This window comes from Myodes glareolus, chromosome 1 (assembly GCF_982192425.1).
Source record: "Myodes glareolus chromosome 1, mMyoGla1.1, whole genome shotgun sequence".
NCBI lineage: Eukaryota > Metazoa > Chordata > Mammalia > Rodentia > Cricetidae > Myodes > Myodes glareolus.
This window is the reverse complement of record NC_142026.1, coordinates 119,170,331-119,187,707: the sequence shown is the minus strand read 5'-3', so window position 1 is coordinate 119,187,707 and position 17,377 is coordinate 119,170,331. Positions and strand designations below refer to the sequence as shown.

At 35.8% G+C, this 17,377-nt stretch overlaps 1 long non-coding RNA gene across 1 annotated transcript in view; it reads left to right on the top strand.

Moving 5' to 3' along the window:
* Positions 1-12,055: 12,055 nt before the first annotated feature.
* LOC125394426 (uncharacterized) overlaps positions 12,056-17,377 on the top strand; it is an 83,081-nt gene continuing 77,759 nt past the window's right edge. The window contains exon 1 of the long non-coding RNA XR_007230216.3: positions 12,056-12,320. This is a non-coding gene — a long non-coding RNA (uncharacterized LOC125394426). The remainder of the gene's footprint in view (positions 12,321-17,377) is intronic.

Sequence of the window (17,377 nt, the reverse complement as noted above, 5' to 3'; positions counted from 1 at the left end):
TCCCTGTCAAGTTCACCTAACAAAATCCATAGGGAGCCTCTTTGATGCCCATCTTCTTCTTGACATAGATTGGTGCTGCTAGGAAAAAAATGTGTCTCACTGGCATGAAAAGTCCTAAATTTTTAAAACATTTAAATACTGTATTCTCTGAAAAGATTTGAAAGATTTGAAGATTTGAATTTGGTCTCTGAAAGATTTGAAGAATACCTAACTGAAATATATCTATATATATCTAGAAAAACTAACTAACATGACTATAATCTTGTCTATTATAGATGATTATCTATTACCCTATATTTCTTAATTATACATTACATTTTTAAATGACCTACACAATCACAATACCTTAATCAAGAGTATAAATATATATACATATAATAAAATTGACCTTAAATTTGTATAAATAAACCAAGATCCAAACCAATTAAAATTATTCATATTTATATCATATCCCCCTTTGAATGTAAACAAACATTTATAGACAATTTGGGATTGTGGGCATAGTTATTTCTCTCCAAACTGCTTCCTGCTGTTTGGGGGCACTTAGCCAGATATTTCATAGTGTATCTTATGTGCTAGATTCATCTCAGTAGGCAGTTGGGCAAAGTAATATTTCGAGGGTATTCACATCAACCTTTCAGGGGGATGTGGTCTGTCAAACTACATTGGTCTGGAAGGATTCCACAGGTTCTCATCCTCTGTGGAAACAAAAGAAAAAACCTCTTTTCCAAAGCACCATATCGTTAGACCCAAATTCTAAAGTCAAGATACCTTTATAATACATATGCCAGCTTAGCTTAGCAGCCCATACAATGAAATTTCTCTTTGTATTTAGCTCCTTCAGAGTCAAAAAATTCAAAGAAAATAAAGTAATATACATAACATAGACTCTCTGTGTAGTCTCCATTTTTACATGGCTTGTTTTTCTTTACTCCTTTTAATCAATGACTATCTGTACTCTGTCTCATTAAAGACTTTTTAAAAACAATTTATTTCTTTTCCAACTCTCCATATTCTTTTTCTTCTCTGTCCCAAGCCTACATACATTTATTCAATACTATGACCCATTTAGAGTTCTTTTATGTCTGAATCTGTCCTCTATGCATTATCTATAATCCTTTACCATCTTGAAGAGCTTTGAAAATGGTAAGCAACCTGTTGCAGCTGCTCTGAATGCTGAATCCACCTCTCTCCAGTTTTAAAATGGTGGAAGCATCACCACTGCCAGTTCTGGGGCCACCAAGCAGGATTTGTTCTCAGCAATACAACCCTGAGAATGAATGTGCAGCACATAAACCCTTTTTATCTGAGTAATAGCGAGATTTGCCATGGAGAGCACTGCACTGCCTGGAAATATCTCTGTGTATGGTAGCAGAAATCTGCAATGATCTCCTACCTGAGCAAGCCTAGCAGTCCTGATCCTGCTGCCTGCCGAGGCAAGGAGGACTGAGGCATGGTCTTAACTACTTTCCACCCTACCTTGAGTGGACACACAAACACCCAAGCCCACAAACATCCTTTCCTTAGCTTTCTGAAATTTCATCCCCATGGCAGGAGCCATGTTAATTGCTGCAACTCTATGGATTTTCAAGGTCCCTGCCACCACCAAAAGCATTCAGTCAGATTTTCATCAATACCATTTAAGTGTTTCATGGCTGGACCTCTTAAAAGAGCTGTGTTGTTTCACATCTAAAGTTGAGTCAGGAAGCCTCTCTTAAACGAAAACACTTGCCTTTAGCAAGCAAAGCTGACCAGAAAAAGTGCTGCTATCAATAAGCCATGCTTTACTCTATTATTTTCTGATTAGAATTACTTCCTAAGCTCTCTCAGAGTTTATGTGTATGCAGTTGTCCATATTGGGCACCAATCTTGGCATAGAGGCTGGTATTTTGTCCCATTGCTCAGTTCCTAGCTTGGCCCCGAAATAACCTCACAGAAACTGTATTAATTAAAACACCACTTGGCCCATTAGTTCCAGCTTCTTATTGACTAACTCTTACATCTTAATTTAACCCATTTCTATTAATTCATATATTGCCACATGCAATGACTTACCAGCAAAGATTTGGTCTGTCTGACTCTGGCGATGCCTCCATTGCATCTCTTGACCTTGCCTCTTTTCTCCTGGCATGCCATTTAGTTTTCCCTGCCTAGCTCTGTTCCTCTACAGCTCTGCTATAGGCACAATGAAAGCAAAACATAGACAGAAGGACCTATATAAACCATATACACACAAATATTCAACAAAAGATATGATTTAGACAAAGTAGGTATTAAGAAAAGTAAAACTTTTCATAAAATCTTTCTTATTTCTGTCACATACCAGATGGCTCCTGACATGAGACAGGAACTCTGATTTTTTTTCTTAATAACAGGTTTAGATTTCGAGAAGGATAGCCATTGTCCAACCCCAAAGTCATATATATATATATATATATATATATATATATATATATATATATATATATATATATATATGAATTATTTTACCCTCAGATGAGCAGTCCTCATAAATCATATTTTTTATGCTTATGCTTGATGATTCTTTCTGGATAGTTACTTTTTCTTCTTCAGGCATCCAAATGCCCAGGGTTTCTTGACTTTTTGAAAATGTGTATTTTTCTACAAAGACAAGAGCAGAACCTGCCTCAACCTCTATGAGGTTTCCTTAACCCCTTTATGATTGTCACCTCTGTGGATGAGCTGCCTGCCATTTCTTAGTATCAAGAGGTTTCTTTTCTTCAAACCGAATCTTTATTATTTTTGATAGTATCTGTAGTTTTTCTTCTCCTCCGGAAACAGGAGCGAAACCCTTTCCCCAATGGAGCACAGCTCCTGATTTCTATCCTTAGGACAGAATATCCTTGTAATACACTAGCTGATTTAATTCAGAAGTCGTTTCTATTATCCAGTGTCTCCTTGCTGCCATTGTTCTTTTCTTAAGAGAGTTAAGAAAATTGAATGTAAAATAAATCATTATACAATCCATTTCTGGAGGTACTTTCAATTCTTTTCTGTTTGTTTAACTTGTCCTTTATATTTTAATTTGATCTTCCTATAACTGCCTGACCTGTTTGATTATTTGGTATACCTGTAATATGCATTATACTATAATAAGCAAAACAAATTGTTTCATTTTTCAGATATATATGATGGACTATTGTCTGTTATTATTTGTTCAGGCATACCCATGATGGCCATAACTTCTAATAAGTGCATAATTATTGAATCAACCTTTTCTAAGCTCAAGGCAATTGCCCAGTGAAAACCCAAATAAGTGTCAATGGTGTGGTGTATATATTTTAATTTTCCAAATTCTGTAAAGTGGACACATCCATCTTTCAGATTTTATTTCTTTGAGTACCTTTGGGTTGCTTCCTGCAGGTTATGGTATTTGGTTATAGATATAGCATGTATGTCATCTCTTTGTAATCTCTTCAGCTTGTTGCCATGTAATATAAAAATCTTTCCTTAAATGTTTTCTATTGACATGATGATGTTTTATAAAATTCTGAGGTCTACAGTGCATTTTCAATGAATAAGTGATCAATTTCTGCATTATCTTGTGCTAGAGGACCTGGCAGACCTTTATGAGATCAGGTGTGTGTTAATTATATGGGACAAAGCCTATTCTTGATTGTATCTTGACCCTGAATGAATAACAAAGCCAATTCTGTAACATCTGGTTTCAATTTAGTTGTTTCAATATGCAAGACAACTGTTTCTGCATATTGTAAATCAATAACCATATTAAGAAGTTCTTTAAAATACCTTAGTACCATGAAAAGAGAAAACAGCTCTGCCTTTTGGACAGAATTATAAGGACTTTGTTCCCCCTTATTTAAATCTTCTGACTTTCAACATTCCTTTCCTGATTTATCTGCATCAGTATCAAATTTATGGGCTCCTGTTATTGGTGCATCACGTAAAATTAAGGGAAGAATCCAAGTAGTTCTTTTTATAAGATCAATTTTACCACTTTGGGGATAATTGCTATTAATCTCTCCTTAATAAATAGCACAAGCTTTTTGTCATTGTTCATTGTCCTCCAATAATTTTTTTTTATTTCATCAGTGGTAAAAGGCACTATAATCTCTGCTGAATCTATACCTGTTAGTTGGCAAAGCCTCAATTTTCCTTTTATAATTAATTCAGAAACTTTTATAATTTTTACTTTGTTTATGTAGTATAAAGATTGATTTTAAGATAATATCTTCCCTCTGCATTAAAATTCCATAGGGTAAATTCTAATCGTATTAAAATTCAATACGTTTAGAATGCAATTAAGATTTGGATCTATCCTACCAACACGAGCCTTTTGTAATGTCTCTTCAACAACCTTTAATTCTTTCTCAGCTTCTTCTGTTAATTCTCTTGAACTATTTAAGTATTTGTCACCATCTAAGGTTTTGTGAACAAAATATTAGATTAGGTGTTATGCTGACAGCTGGCTGAAACTGAAAATGTCTCCCAAAAATCTTTGAAAGTCATTAAGAGTCTTCAATCTGTCTCTCCTAATTTGTGCCTTTTCTGTTTTAATTTCCTGTACACGTATTTTATAACCTAGGTAATTTACTGACATTTCTCTTTGTATTTTTTCAGGAGCAATTTTGTAATTCCTGTCTGAGCAAAACTTTTTTTTTTAACTTCTTCAAACATTTTTTCTAAAGTGTCTGAATTTGAATCAGATAGCAAAATGCCATCCATGTAATGGTAAATTAGACTTAGAAAATAGCTTATGTATTATTTCCAATGGCTGACTTACAAAATATTGGCACAGGGTCAGGTTATTGAGCATTCCCTGTGTAAGGATAGTCCAGTGGTATCTTCTAGTAGACTGAGAATTATTATAAGTAGGCACTGTGAGGGCAAATTTTCTCTGTCCTTTTCTTGTAAAGGTATAGTTGTAACATGATGGGGTCCTGCTTGTTTGTGTTTTCTGTCCCCGCCTGGTACCCCACATCCGGCAAGCCCCAGAGAAAATCAACCACACAGATCTCTACAAGTTATAAATGCTGATTGGTCCATTAGGTCAGGCTTCTTACTGGCTAACTCTCACATCTTGATTAACCCATTATTCTGATCTATTTTAGCCATGTGGCTCAGTACCTTTTTCAGTGGGGCAGCTTACATCCTGCTGCTTTTGTAGTCTGGGCAGGAGTGGGAGGAATCAACTTCCTCCTCCCCAGAATTCTCCTGCTCTCCTTGCATCATTTCCACTTCCTGTCTGGTTTTCCCACCTACATCTCCTGCCTGGCCAATCAGCATTTTATTTAAAATATGATTGACAGAATACAGACAATTCTCCCGCACCATATAGTGAAGAAACAATCTTTTAAATCAATAACTGTGAGAGGCCATTATTTAGGTAATAGGGAAGGCAAAAGAATTTCAGATTGCAGAGAGCTCATAGGTTGAATTACCTTATTGACTTCTCTTTGATCTTTCACCATTCTCCATTTTTCAGATTTCTTTTTAACAACAAATACAGGAGAATTCCAAGGGCTGGTTGATTCTTTAATATGATAAGCATCTAGTTGCTCCTGTACCAGCTGTCTAAAGCCTGAAGTTTCTCTTCTGTTAAAGGCCATTGTTTAACCCATATTGGTTTCTCAGTTAGCATTTTTAAGGTAGGGCGATTAGTACCTCTGAAGTTTTGCTAGTTGTTTTGTGTTCTTGTAGAGCCTAAATGGCTGGCGTCTTTTGCTTGTAATACCTTATAATATCCTTCCAAGAAATATGAGTTTTGGGGACTGTAGGAATGTTAATCTGGGTAGTCCATTGTTTTAACATGTCACGACCCCATAAATTAGCTACATATGGCCACAGTCTTCCTTTCTGTCCTTCTGGCTTTATACATTCAATCCATCTCTTGCTTTGTTTCACTTGAAATAGGGTTACAATTCCTAGGAATTGAACATCTGTCTCTTGAAGAGGCCAGTACAGATGCCAAGATTCTAGAGTAATAATAGTCGTGTCCTCACCTGTATCTAGTAATCCCTCCACTACAATGTGATTTATATGCACTCTTAGCTTTGGTCTTTGATTATTTATCTAAGTCTTCCAAAATATACATTTCATATTTTCTACTGAAGTTTTTGATTTGTCCTCTTTGTCTATTCCATCATTCAGAGCACTTTTTTTTTTATAATAGGCATTGGATTTTTTAAAGTTTCCTGGTGAGTCATGTTCTCCACAGTGACTGGGAATGACTCTCACATGGGGCTTGTGAGAGGGCCCCTAAGGAGTTTCCCAATGTCATCACATTGACTTGTCTTTTGTGGATCTACGTTCATTGTTACAATGTCAGCCTTTGCAACAAATCCTACAAATTCCAGAAGGTTGAGACCACCTTTTCTTGCCATTCTTGGAGAAGACATTTTTTTCCTAGAAATTCCTTGTGTACAATTATTCTCAATTGTCCTATTTTACTACAATTAAAATTTTTGGCATTTTGGTGTCTCCTCATACCATTGGAAATCACTTCTCCTACTAAAGCCTTAATACTATAGTCAAATGTCTCAACATCTATGATATGCAAGATCTATTCATCTTTTGGTGCTGATATGACCTTTAAAGGTCCAAGGATCTTTTTTGCATTCTAAGTTTGCATTTTCAAAAGCCAGAGATTCAGTAAGTACATGTCTAGCTTCTGGGTTTGTTGCTGCTACTTGTACAGCCTTAGTTAATCTTTGTAAAGATTCAATAAATCATTCTCTCTGGCTCTATTTAACCCTGATATATGATTCAATTTTCTTTTCTGTTCCTGAGTTCTGTCCCAAGCATTTCAAGCTGCTGTGCTACATAGGGACAATGTATGTTCATTGTAAAGAGCCTAGTCCTGAGGATCAGAGGAATGGTCCAGGCTAAGAATTTTATCCTGAGATACCTCAAATTCTTTTACTTTTCCCTGTTGTTCTTAAAATTTTGCCTCTTGTGAATATAATTTCCATAGCATCTGGGATCTGTAACATGATGGGCCGGCTAGCTTGGGGTATCTGTCCCATCCAGTACCCCACAGCCAGCAAATCCCAGAGAATCAATAACACAGAGATCTCTATAAGTTATAAAGCTGATTGGCCCATTAGCTCAGGCATCTTGTTAACTCTTATAACTTTTGTTACCCCATTATCCTTATCTACATTAGCCACAGGACTCAGTACCTTTCTCAGCTGGACAGGTTACATGCTGCCTCTTCGGTGGTCTGGGCAGGAGTGCAGAGAGCTTCCTGATTCTCAGAATACTCCCGGTCTCTTTTCTCCATCCCTACTTCCTGTCTGGCTTTCCCGTCTATACTGCCTGCCTGGCCAATCAGCATTTCATTAAAATATGATGGACAGAATACAGACAATTCTTTCACACCAGGGGTCCATTTTCTAGGAGCACCAAGATGAACTGAAGCCAATCATGTGGGACAGCTTTAGTGCTTGAAGTCTACGTTTTCACCATTTCCCTAACAAATGGTAAATGCAGACCATAAGATTCACTATTACTTGCTTAATTTCTTTTAAATTGCTCATTTCTTCTTACAGTTGCCAACTATATTATTTGACTATCTTAGGGTATTTTGTGCTAGAAGGCTTCTCAGAGGATATTACCAGATAGGCAGCTAAAACTCTGGTTAGTCATCCTGCACTCTGGCATGTAACTGATGGGACTAAATCCTGTTCTTGTACCTTCTCCTCTTACTCGTCAGTTTTGATAATTACCTCAATCTTTTCAAATGTTTTTACCACTGCCTTTTGTAAAGTCTGAATCTCCTGTCCAATGTTCCACTCTAGTGCCCTCACTGATGATTCTAAGTATGAAATTTGTCCAGTAAAGATAACATCTCATCCTTGGACATAATTTTGATGGCATGCATATTGCCTTCCTGGAGAAATACCTTATCCATTAACATGTCAAAACTTTTCAACAAATTCTGATTGTTAGATTCAACAGCATGAATTCTTTCAGATAATTTCTCAGTATCCTTCAACATTGATTGAATTTTGACTGTCAAATTACTGTCATTCTTTTCAGTAGTATTAATTTTTTCAACTAGTTGTTCATTATTAGTCTATAAAGACTGTATCTTTTTTTATTTTTAAAAGTGCCTCATTCTTTGCTCTGTTATCAAACCATTTTCTTAACAATATAATATGAAAAAGAAAACTAATTTCCAAAATCAAATAAATGGATGTATAAGGAGAATCGCACAAGCCTTGCAGAATACCATACATAGGGTAAGCAAAATGGGTATTAAATTGCTGAATGGTAATATTGTCAGCAATCTTATAGCTTATCAGTTTACTTACCTGTCTTAGACAATTTCAGTGAACTGGAGTAGGTGTGATAATCTTTTATGTCCAGCATGTGTTGCAGTTGCAGCCTCATGGTGGATGGATGTTAAGATCATTTGCTCTCGTTCACTCTGGTTCTGCACTTGTCATCACCAACTTAGACACTGATAAATATGCTATATTTAACAAATTAAGAGAAGTTATTAAAAACAATCAAAGTGCCGGGTGGTGGTGGCACACGCTTTAATCCCAGCACTCGGGAGGCAGAGGCAGGAGGATCTCTGAGAGCTCCAGGCCAGCATGGACTACAGAGCCACAGAGAAACCCAGTCTCAAAAAAAAAAAAAAGCAATCAATGTGATTCTGAGAGATGGTGGTCAGAATAAGAAAGAAGTCCAAAGCTTTCCTTCAGTAGTGAACCATGAACTGTGTATGCAGAGCAGGCAGATGAAATGTCACAGTGATCACTGGTTGCAGAGGCAGCCAGCAGGGAACGTCAGTTTCCTTTAGCAGAGGTAGATGGGCCCCAAGCAGGTGAGAAAATGTGAACGGTCTGGTGAACTCGGAGGACTGTGGTAAGCATGACTCATTCCTACATGGGGCACCAGATGATGCTGAATGCGTCGAATGGGGGAAATGTGAGTCAAATAATCCCAAGATACCTCTGAATAGAGAATTCTAAGGAATTTTTTTTTGAGGGAACACTCCTGGAACAGGGAAGAGGTCCAACATCAAGGTATGGAGCACCAGGAAGATAAGGGAGAACGGGTGAGATCATGGCCTTTTGGCATCCCAAAGCTACAACTCAACCTGGTCCAGCCCCCCAAAGATCATTGAAGGAGGTTCCCCATCACTAGTGAGAAGAGGAAGGGGGATGAGTGAGAGGGAGTGGTAGAGAAAGGGGAAAAGAGAGTGGAGGAAGATGATCCATGAAAGCAAGCAAGTATGTGTAAAAATATCACAGTGAAAGATACTAGTTCGTATGCTAATTAAAGTGATACAGATAAAAGTTTAAAATGAGGTATATGTTTATGGCTCTGAGTTCAGTGTCAAAGTGTTATGAGTTAATGTCAGATTATACATCATAAATAACATATTCTCTTATGTTAAACACCGACTTTCTACTTCCTTCCTTCTAAATAGCGATTTGAAATACCTTCATACCACAGACTAGATTTTCAAAGAAAAAGTGGTTAGTGTTAGAAATCCAGAGATGATGTACATGGGTTCATTAATTTTCACATATTCTCCTGGACCTATTGTTCTCCCATGTAGACTTCTTCATTTCAAGACTTTAAAGTCATAGTAAAAGACTTTGCTTTCTCATCTCTTGCTAGAAGCTATGTGACTTTACTTTTTCCTATTCAAATTCACAGAGAAGTCAGGGGAAAATATTAGAACAGATTTGGATTTATTTCACTTATATCATTTAACCATTGCACCACACTTCACTGACTAGTCCCATAATGATTGTACTTAAAGAACCACCTAGACTGCACTAGGGTTTAATTTCAGTGCAACTCTTTGTGTGACAAGAGCTCCTGACTTCTTACATAATCATCTGAGAATGGGAATAATAGATACACTTTTTGTTTTGAGGGACAATTCATGTTTATGATACAAACAATATAAAGATCAAGTCTCTGTTTATTGCCCTATTTCCTAATCACTACTATTTTTAATGATATTCTGCTTTTCTCATTTCTCTTCATAGCATTCTTTCCATCATCTTCCATCTTTTTTTCTCTCTCCCCTATCCTGATGTGTTGACACTTTATGTTATAATGTAAAACAGGGAATGGTCAAAATTATTTTAGAGGTAGCATGGTACAATCATAGCTAGATTCTACAGAATTGTGTAGTAACTTTACAATACTATTGATAAATTCACCAAAGCTTAATCTCTGCTGTTTTGCCATAAAATTATGTCCAATGTAAAAAAAATAAAAATTCACTATGTGAGTTTGAACAAAACCTGAAAAGCTTCTCTAAAGGACTAACTTAAATTTAAAAACCAGGACAAACTTGGGTATGTGAGAGATAACTGTAAAGAGGGATGAGTTCTAGTGTACAATTGGGAGGTTTTGAGTTGACTTCATGCACCTGACAACAATGAAGAAATGAATCTGCCAAAAACAGATGTACAGTAGAAATAGGTGGGCCCACTAGGAAGCGAGTGAAATAACCTAAGACAAAAACAAAGTCTAAATGAGGGAATAGAAATCTTGAAGATGGGTTGTGTTTTACAGACTGAAGCACACTTATCCTTTCTTATTCTGATTTGTAGGTTGGTGAAAGTTGAAAATGGTCAAATTGAGTCTTGTCATGTTGGCTGTTTCTTGCAGTTATACAAACCTAATACTGTCTGTCAGGGGACTCAATGTCACTCTCCAAGTAAAAATGAATAAATATGCACATTATTTTGAATGTAATAAAATATGTTTTATTTTATCTGTAATGGCTTCACTTTTATTAATATGTATTGTATATGTCCATGTTTATGCATGCTACATGTATATAGGTGCCTCTGAAGCTCAGAAGAAGTCACCAGATCTCCTAGAGCTTGAGTTATAGCCAGTTGTGAGCTCTCTAATGTGGATGCTTGGAAGTAAACTCTGATCCTCTAAAAGAGCTGCAGGTGCCCTTAGCCACGGAATCATCTTTCTAGCCCTACATTGTGAGTTTTTATGAAGTATTTTTTTGATCGAACATTTAGTCATATTTACTTTCATGTGTAAGCAGAATCTGAACAAAATATTGCAAGCAGTAGTTATTTAAGGAGTCCATATGAATAATAATGAATTATTTGTCACCTTTGCTAGATTTAATAATATAATAATCCATAGGCATGGCGTTAAATTACTGTAAATGATCATGGCACTTTGAATGTTTTATTGAAATATGTGTCTTTGTGATTCTTATTGTCTGTTTTCTTGATCCCAGAATTTGCAGCATTCTGCACCAAAAGATTTCCTTTGCTTTATGCATGGGAGGTTTTTGTAAAAGATGGTTTTCTTGCTAGATGATGCTGATAGGAAGGTCATGGCTGCCTTAAGGCACTGGTAAAAGAATAGTCAGCCTACCCTGGTGCTTACAGACAGGAGCGCCTTTTATTTTCCTTCCCTTCCCTGGTATTAATTAGCATTGGTGATTCAGGCTGGCTACATTTTTCATCCAAGTTTTTCTTTCAAGTTACTAATCAATAACTCGTTAATGAAGCCAGAAAGGGAGAACGAAGCATTCTTAAATGTCCACTCCCACTTCCAGAAACAAACAAACAAGCCTGGAGCTTCACAGAAGAAATCATTCAGCTAGCAAAATTGTGTGGTTGCTAGGAGGGAGGGCAGTTGATTTAGTGAGGAGGTTTGTGAGACCTTTAAGTATTCAATTCCACACATAGTATATCAAATGCTGCCTTAAGTAGTATTAATATTTGCATCATGATTTTCAAATTCATCTTCATGAAATGTCACTTAATGAAGTCTTAATAAAACGCTTCTGAAGCAATAGTTCATCCTAGGAGCCATTTAGTCAACTTTCTTTGGATTGAGTTCTTTAAACGAATATTACACTTTGGACTATCAAAAGGAGCGGAGCCATGCGGGATGCTGATCTTTAGTATTCATGCAGATAGTAGAGAAGGTCATTTCTACTGTGCCAGACATTTCAAAAATAAAGTCAAAAAAAAAAAAGGTCTCAGTGCGTAGTTCAGAGCAATAACCACTAGGTGGCAGAAGCGCTCCTTCCGCCAACTCGGCTTCGCCTGGTGTGGGCTGTAATTAGGTCAGTGTAAGTTAAAGTAGGGCTGAGAGAGGAATAAAGTAGATTTTCTCCTCTGGAACACACTGCAGTTTAATTTCACCTCTTTCTACAATGTGCGATGAAGGTGGACTTAACTTTTAAAGGCAAAGAGACAAACCACTGCCAGGATAAATGAAAAGACGCAGAGGGGGCAGCTGGCACCACACAGGCAAGGAAATGCTTTCTGGCTGGTTCCTAATTTTCATATCCGGGTCATCTTCAGAAATCATTTTCAGAGGTAAGGTGATGAATGTTTTATGTAAGAAAGAGGTGACTTCCAAAGCAAGGGGTGGGCTTGCTGGTTGCTTTTGAAAATTAATTCCCTTTACTGGTGATACATGCAATAAATCTATTTTATCCTTGATGCTGTTTTTTATTTGTTTTTTTTTTTATTATTTTTCCTAATTTTGGCAGCAGCCAGAAACACGTTAATCTGAGGGAAAGCTCCACACACCCACACAGACTTCCCTTTCCTGCTGAGTGAGCCAAGGAGGAGGAAGTGGCACGGAAGGCAAAAGTTGAAACCTTCTGTTCTGCCGTCTTGGAGGCTCTGAGAAGGACAGAACTGCCTTGACACAGGGATCCAGCTCTAGTGTTAAAAATGCAGCAGGTCAACATAAGAGGCCTCCCTCTCTGAAAGCATCAGGGGCCACTGAAGTCACTTATGTGAAGGACAGTAGGAAATGAGGACACTCACAAGAAAAATCTACCCGTTGCCAGGTTGCTGATTATGGCATTAGATGTCCAAGATTTGTTGTTGTTTGTTTGTATTTGTTTACTTGTTTGTTTTGTTTTTTTCTTAACGCAAATAGGAGCAAATAAGATTTAATTTAGACATATTCTAAGTAGAAATATTTCCTGATTTTAAATTCTCTAGCGTTTGAGAGTATCTAGCTGAATTCAATCTTATTTCTTTAAATTACAGATCATGCCATAGGTAATGCCAAACTCAGAGAGAGGAAGGACAGCTGTCAGTATGATAATAATAATGACAACAACAACAACAACAACAATAATAATAATGTATAAACTATTGTGATGGTGAAAGAGAAGATAAACTAAGCACAAAGAGGTGTTTCATGCAGCTAAGATTCCTGCTGGTCATTTCTAGGTTTTCAGATAAACTAGGAGCTGAGTGTCTTGCATAGGTCTCCACCATTGCCCAGTTGATAATGTCTGGGTTACCCCCAAATTTCTTCCACCTTTTTGTCATTACCTCATGTTCGTTCAGGCTGCTTTCCATCTGTAGCCACATATGACACAATGACAGAATCTCTGTGCTATTCTGTGTTCATGTTTGCATCCAGAATCACAATCACATTAAATCTACAAGCAAGCATGATATATGACTGAATTCTGTGTACTGTAAATGACGTCCTCTGTACATTTCAATATTGTAAAAAAAAAGAAAAGAAAAGAGAAAAGAAAAAATGAACGAAGACTGACAAAGACTAGACTAAGAAACAAGTGATTAAAAAAATCTAAGAAAACATCTTGAACTCCTGTTTTAAAGGTATAAGCAGTAAGCTGTAGCCCCCCTTTCTAATTATCCTAACAGCTTGATTTGCTGATTGACAGTAGATAGATATGAGGTAGGCATTGTACTTTTGAAGACATTAGAAGCAGAAGGCAGTCAACAAATTATAATTTACAAAAATACTGGACTGAGCTCTGAAATTCATACCTCAGAGATCAGATACAGTCTTAACCTGAAATATCATTGCCAGTTAATCAGAAGTTGATGAAAAATGGAGTATAACCAATGGAGTATACATAGACAACCTTAATTCTAATGTTTTATTAGAAACCATTGTTTCTTTGAGAAGCATATCATCTCCACTTTTTCATCTGTTTGTTTTACAAAGACATGTCAAATAGAATTTAAGAAAATAAATACTTTGGTCATTGTGAAGTGCATAATACAGCCATTGTTTTTGAAATCGCAGGCATATTTTAACCAAGTCTGTAATATAGAGCTAGAAATGCATGGACTATCCTTAAAAGTATGATATACAAGAGTGAGTGATTTTGTAAGTGAGTAAGGTACAGGTAGACTTTGCTGGCTTCCTGGCAGCTTGTTCTCAGTTTTCTTTGATTGTTATTATATGGACTCTTTGTTTCTTTCGTCCTCCATTTTTAATGCATGTATCTTATGCCTTCCATTGTTGTTTCTAGTTGTAGTTTGTTCATGACCAACCCTGAATTTCATTTTATCGAACAATTCTGGCTGTACTTTCATATATAGAAAAATTCTGAAAGACATACTGGGTAACAACTGTATATTTCATGTTTTTAACACTGAGAGAGAAAGTGTAAATTGGATTCATAGGCTACCATCTTCAATAGTGTTTCATAAGCACCACAATTGATCCTTACCCTTATCTTTTTCACTTTTAACTATTCTATCTTTATAGAAATACAAATAGACAAGTTAGATGTCTAAGATAATGTAGATGGTAGAATCAATTAGTTAGTTCAAAATACCTTTCTTTCAAAGAATTGGTCAACTTTGTTTTGCCTGATCACAGCCTGTCTACAAAAGAGTGTTAGCTTTTTATCTTAAATAACTGTAAAATTGAAATTTTCAAAGGAAGTGAATGGCCTTGTATTCTAGTATGCTTTCCAGTTGGTTTGAAAAGCCATTTGACTAAAATCAAATTGGGGCAAGAGCAAATGTTTTCATTCATATTTCCAGGCCAAAAGATATCATCGAGGGACAACAGAACAAGAGCTCAAACAGTAATTCAAGTGGAGACCATGAAGGGATACTGCTTATTGTTGTGCTCACTGGCTTCTGCTCCGTTAGTTTGCTTCTACAGACTAGTCCTACCTGAAAAAGGCCGCTGCCCATCACAACAGGATAGACCCTCTCACATCAATCATTCAACACATTTGGTCACAGACAAAAGAGGTCTAGGAGTCTGTTAACTGAGAGTTCTTTAGATGACTCTAGACTGTGTAAATTTGACAGTTGAAGTCAACTAGGACTACTGAGTTTTTTTTTTTAAATATATGAACATCAAATAAATGATAAATTTCCTTTGCCATCCAGCCAGAAATGACAATAAAGCAGGTTAGAAGATAAAATTAAAAAATAAAGTTCATTGTGTCTCTACAACACATTCTAACTAAATTGAACACCAAGAAAGAAGTGAGTCTCAAAGAACAAGAAACACTTTTTTTCTACGAGACTCACTTGAATTCCTTTTATTCCTATGTTATATATTCGTAAACTGAGGTGAGGGGTGCATACGCCTGAAATGTCTATGGGCAAAGCAATATATCTTCAATACATGTGTTAATTCTTTACATAGAACTAGCACTTAATGTGCGTGTTAACCAATACACACCAACATGGCAGATATAAAACCGTAAGATTTAATTCTAGTTATTTTTGTAGAACTGAGGTTTCCATGTTGGAGCAGGCTATTTCTTTGTTTGAAAACAAATTCAGCATAGTTTTCAAAGGTCTTCCATGTGACCACAGGAGTCTCCTGGCAAGAAAATACTAAGTAGATAGAGGCAACATTCATCACCATTATCAGAGTCTTGTTCATGAGGTCATGAGATAACATTAGAAAATCACCAGAAAGACACATGTGCCCATGTGGAGAGAAGGGCAAAGCCCAGGTGCGACTTGTTTATCCCTGTGTCACCTGTACCAACATACTCAGTCTCACAGAAGGCATTTAATGGCAGTAAAAGAAAAATGTTTAGAGCACTTCTAGGGAAGAATTTTTAAAAGACACCTTTAGAATTTGCACTCTTTTTCATGAAGAATGATGACCTTAGCCTCAAAGATCATAGAACATTTAATCTAACTTCTTGAGAAATCACAATGGGAATTTTTATGCTATAACAGAAATATTACACTTATTTCTTATTGTGATCAGAATTTTATGTAATGAATATTTTACATATTCCTACATACAATTTTGACATATATAAAGTCATTAAACTAGCCCTGGAATAATTTGATGATGAATTACATTAGTTATAAATGACATAAATTACATATTTTCTCTTTTAAAGCGTAAGTAGTTGATTAACAACATGTAGGTTATTATATTATAAATAATTAGAGTAAACATAAAATAGATATGTGGAGATCCTAAGAAGAAATTATTTTAGATGAAATATTTATATACACATATATGAAAAAAATTTGACAAGTTTATTTTATAAAAACTCTTTGTACATCTACGTTGCTCCATTGCATATCATACAGAGACAAACACAATATTTGAATAATTAATTAAGTCTTAAATATCTTATGTGCCTTAATATGAAATTTAGCAAAGAATTTATTGTGTTATATTCACTGCACAGTGTTGGCCATATAAGCCCATGATTTACTGAGATCATTTTACTGTGAATAATTTGGAATGCTCCTGAAACAATTGTCATCTTAGATATCTAAAGTCTATCTATTCCTGTGTCTCCTATAAGAAATTTGATATATATCATCTAACTCTTCAAAATATTTAAATAGTCCAACAAGTACTTTTTATTCAGTTATTTCATATTCATTAAAAATTGAACCTTATACTGAAAACTCACAGGTAGAGAATGAGCACATAGACAGCTGGGCTTCAAAGCTATGGAGAAAGGTATTATTCTTTTATGGCAAAGAATCCAATCAAGTTTCAAGTACTAAGAGGTATTTTATTAGCCCTTATAGGCTTAATCAAGGAGTCAATGTCAAGTGCTAAATGTAGGACATAGTAATTTAGTCTTTTCCTTATTGCTGAGTCTCAACTCACCATTTAAAATCATCTCAATGTTAATACTTTCTAAAATTAGGTTTATAAAAGAATGTGAAAGTGAATCAGCACACTTCATTCAAATCTTCAAAATAAACGAGGAGTGTGTAGACGATTGTTGTACTTTTTTGCTTATATTTGATTGCAATTTCTGTCTGGAACCAGAATCTCTCATTGTTGAGTAAGCACATTAATGAAACTTATATGTAACTAAAATTATAAAGGCTTTTAATTGACAATAGTCGTTTTACAACCTCTTACCCTTTAAATGGTGTGTGTTTGTGTTTGTGAAGAAGGGGAAAGTGTAAATTGAAAGGAGTTAAAGGGCATGAAAACAGCCTCTTCTTGAAGAACCATGTCAGTAGTTTTAGGATTAGCAACCCTCTACTTAAAAGGCAAAGGACGGTTTCTGCTTTTGTTATTCATTGCCTTTCATCTAATTACTTAGGATTTTCATAAATAAGACATCATAGTTTAAAATTACTGATTGAAGTAACATGCTATTGACAACTGGGATTTTCAGAATTTGATT